The sequence below is a fragment of the Triticum aestivum genome, chromosome 5A (genome assembly GCF_018294505.1).
Source record: "Triticum aestivum cultivar Chinese Spring chromosome 5A, IWGSC CS RefSeq v2.1, whole genome shotgun sequence".
In the NCBI taxonomy this organism is placed as follows: domain Eukaryota; kingdom Viridiplantae; phylum Streptophyta; class Magnoliopsida; order Poales; family Poaceae; genus Triticum; species Triticum aestivum.
In genome coordinates, this window is record NC_057806.1 from 450,463,858 (window position 1) to 450,468,344 (window position 4,487).

A 4,487-nucleotide genomic window follows, 5' to 3' on the forward strand; every position below is an offset into this window, starting at 1 on the left:
CTCCTCTCTCTCCTCTTTCCCCCCCTCCGTGAATCCTATTCCAACTAGGAAAGGGGGGAGTCCTACTCCCGGAGGGAGTAGGACTCCTCCTGGCGCGCCTCCTGTTGGCCGCCCCCCCCCTTTGAACCTTTATATACGGAGGCAAGGGGCACCCCTAAGGACATAAGTTGATCCACGTGATCATATTCTTAGCCGTGTGCGGTGCCCCCTTCCACCATAGTCCTCGATAATATTGTAGCGGTGCTTAGGCGAAGCCTTGCGACAGTAGTACATCAAGATCGTCACCACGCCGTCGTGCTGACGGAACTCTTCCCCGACACTTTGCTGGATCGGAGTCCGGGGATCGTCATCGAGCTAAATGTGTGCTAGAACTCGGAGGTGCCGTAGTTTCGGTGCTTGATCGGTCGGGCCGTGAAGACGTACGACTACATCAACCAAGTTAACGCTTCCGTTGTCGATCTACAAGGGTACGTAGATCACACTCTCCCCTCTCATTGCTATGCATCACCATGATCTTGCGTGTGCGTAGGAAATTTTTTGAAATTACTACGTTCCCCAACAGTGGCATCCGAGCCTAGGTTTTATATGTTGATGTTATATGCACGAGTAGAACACAAGTGAGTTGTGGGCGATATAAGTCATACTGCTTACCAGCATGTCATACTTTGGTTCGGCGGTATTGTTGGACGAAGCGGCCCGGACCGACATTACGCGTACGCTTACGCGAGACTGGTTCTCCCGACGTGCTTTGCACATAGGTGGCTTGCGGGTGACAGTTTCTCCAACTTTAGTTGAACCGAGTGTGGCTACGCCCGGTCCTTGTGAAGGTTAAAACAGCACCAACTTGACAAACTATCGTTGTGGTTTTGATGCGTAGGTAAGATTGGTTCTTGCTTAAAGCCTGTAGCAGCCACGTAAAACATGCAACAACAAAGTAGAGGACGTCTAACTTGTTTTTGCAGGGCATGTTGTGATGTGATATGGTCAAGACATGATGCTAAATTTATTGTATGAGATGATCATGTTTTGTAACCGAGTTATCGGCAACTGGCAGGAGCCATATGGTTGTCGCTTTATTGTATGCAATGCAATCGCGCTGTAATGCTTTACTTTATCACTAAGCGGTAGCGATAGTCGTGGAAGCATAAGATTGGCGAGACGACAACGATGCTACGATGGAGATCAAGGTGTCGCGTCGGTGACGATGGTGATCATGACGGTGCTTCGGAGATGGAGATCACAAGCACAAGATGATGATGGCCATATCATATCACTTATATTGATTGCATGTGATGTTTATCTTTGATGCATCTTATCTTGCTTTGATTGACGGTAGCATTATAAGATGATCTCTCACTAATTATCAAGAAGTGTTCACCCTGAGTATGCACCGTTGCGAAAGTTCTTCGTGCTGAGACACCACGTGATGATCGGGTGTGATAGGCTCTACGTTCAAATACAACAGGTGCAAAACAGTTGCACACGCGGAATACTCAGGTTATACTTGACGAGCCAAGCATATACAGATATGGCCTCGGAACACGGAGACCGAAAGGTCGAGCGTGAATCATATAGTAGATATGATCAACATAGTGATGTTCACCAATGAAACTACTCCATCTCACGTGATGATCGGACATGGTTTAGTTGATTTGGATCACGTAATCACTTAGAGGATTAGAGGGATGTCTATCTAAGTGGGAGTTCTTTAAGTAATATGATTAATTGAACCTAAATTTATCATGAACTTAGTACCTGATAGTATCTTGCTTGTTTATGTATGATTGTAGATAAATGGCCCGTGCTGTTGTTCCGTTGAATTTTAATGTGTTCCTTGAGAAAGCAAAGTTGAAAGATGATGGTAGCAATTACACGGACTGGGTTCGTAACTTGAGAATTATCCTCATTGCTGCACAGAAGAATTACGTCCTGGAAGCACCGCTGGGTGCCAGGCCTGCTGCTGGAGCAACACCAGATGTTGTGAACGTCTGGCAGAGCAAAGCTGATGACTACTCGATAGTTCAGTGTGCCATGCTTTACGGCTTAGAACCGGGAGTTCAACGATGTTTTGAACGTCATGGAGCATATGAGATGTTCCAGGAGTTGGAGTTAATATTTCAAGCAAATGCCCGGATTGAGAGATATGAAGTCTCCAATAAGTTCTATAGCTGCAAGATGGAGGAGAACAGTTCTGTCGGTGAGCATATACTCAAAATGTCTGGGTATAATAATCACTTGATTTAAATGGGAGTTAATCTTCCAGATGATTGCGTCATTGACAGAATTCTCCAATCACTGCCACCAAGCTACAAGAGCTTCGTGATGAACTATAATATGCAAGGGATGAATAAGACTATTCCCGAGCTCTTCGCAATGCTGAAAGCTGCGGAGGTAGAAATCAAAAAGGAGCATCAAGTGTTGATGGTCAACAAGACCACTAGTTTCAAGAAAAAGGGCAAAGGGAAGAAGAAGGGGAACTTCAAGAAGAACAACAAGCAAGTTGCTGCTCAAGAGAAGAAACTCAAGTCTGGACCTAAGCCTGAAACTGAGTGCTTCTACTGTAAGCAGACTGGTCACTGGAAGCGGAACTGCCCCAAGTATTTGGCAGATAAGAAGGATGGCAAGGTGAACAAAGGTATATGTGATATACATGTTATTGATGTGTACCTTACTAATGCTCGCAGTAGCACCTGGGTATTTGATACAGGTTCTGTTGCTAATATTTGCAACTCGAAACAGGGACTACGAATTAAGCGAAGATTGGCTAAGGACGAGGTGACGATGCGCGTGGGAAACGGTTCCAAAGTCGATGTGATCGCGGTCGGCACGCTACCTCTACATCTACCTTCGGGATTAATATTAGACCTAAATAATTGTTATTTGGTGCTAGCGTTAAGCATGAACATTATATCTGGATCTTGTTTGATGCGAGACGGTTATTCATTTAAATCAGAGAATAATGGTTGTTCTATTTATATGAGTAATATCTTTTATGGTCATGCACCCTTGAAGAGTGGTCTATTCTTATTGAATCTCGATAGTAGTAACACACATATTCATAATGTTGAAGCCAAAAGATGCAGAGTTGATAAAGATAGTGCAACTTATTTATGGCACTGCCGTTTAGGTCATATCGGTGTAAAGCGCATGAAGAAACTCCATACTGATGGACTTTTGGAACCACTTGATTATGAATCACTTGGTACTTGCGAACCGTGCCTCATGGGCAAGATGACTAAAACGCCATTCTCCGGAACTATGGAGAGAGCACCAGATTTGTTGGAAATCATACATATTGATGTATGTGGTCCGATGAATATTGAGGCTCGTGGTGGATATCGTTATTTTCTCACCTTCATAGATGACTTAAGCAGATATGGATATATCTACTTAATGAAACATAAGTCTGAAACGTTTGAAAAGTTCAAAGAATTTCAGAGTGAAGTTGAAAATCATCGTAACAAGAAAATAAAGTTTCTACGATCTGATCGTGGAGGAGAATATTTGAGTTACGAGTTTGGTGTACTTTTGAAACAATGCGGAATAGTTTCGCAACTCACGCCACCCGGAACACCACAGCGTAATGGTGTGTTCGAACGTCGTAATCGTACTTTACTAGATATGGTGCGATCTATGATGTCTCTTACTGATTTACTGCTATCGTTTTGGGGTTATGCTTTGGAGACGGCCGCATTCACGTTAAATAGGGCACCATCAAAATCCGTTGAGACGATGCCTTATGAAGTATGGTTTGGCAAGAAACCAAAGTTGTCGTTTCTGAAAGTTTGGGGCTGCGATGCTTATGTGAAAAAGCTTCAACCTGATAAGCTCGAACCCAAATCGGAGAAATGTGTCTTCATAGGATATCCAAAGGAGACTATTGGATACACCTTCTATCACAGATCCGAAGGCAAGACTTTTGTTGCTAAGTTCGGAAACTTTCTGGAGAAGGAGTTTCTCTCCAAAGAAGTGAGTGGGAGGAAAGTAGAACTTGACGAGGTAACTGTACCTGCTCCCTTATTGGAAAGTAGTGCATCACAGAAAACTGTTTCTGTGACACCTACACCAATTAGTGAGGAAGCTAATGATAATGATCATGAAACTTCAGAACAAGATACTACTGAACCTCGTAGATCAACCAGAGTGAGATCCGCGCCAGAGTGGTACGGTAATCCAGTTCTGGAAGTCATGCTACTAGATCATGATGAACCTACGAACTATGAAGAAGTGATGGTAAGCCCAGATTCTGCAAAATGGCTTGAAGCCATGAAATCTGAGATGGGATCCATGTATGAGAACAAAGTGTGGACTTTGGTTGACTTGCCCAATGATCGGCAAGCAATTAAGAATAAATGGATCTTCAAGAAGAAGACTGACGCCGACGGTAATATTACTGTCTACAAAGCTCGACTTGTCGCAAAAGGGTTTCGGCAAGTTCAAGGGGTTGACTACGATGAGACCTTCTCACCCGTAGCGATGCTTAAGTC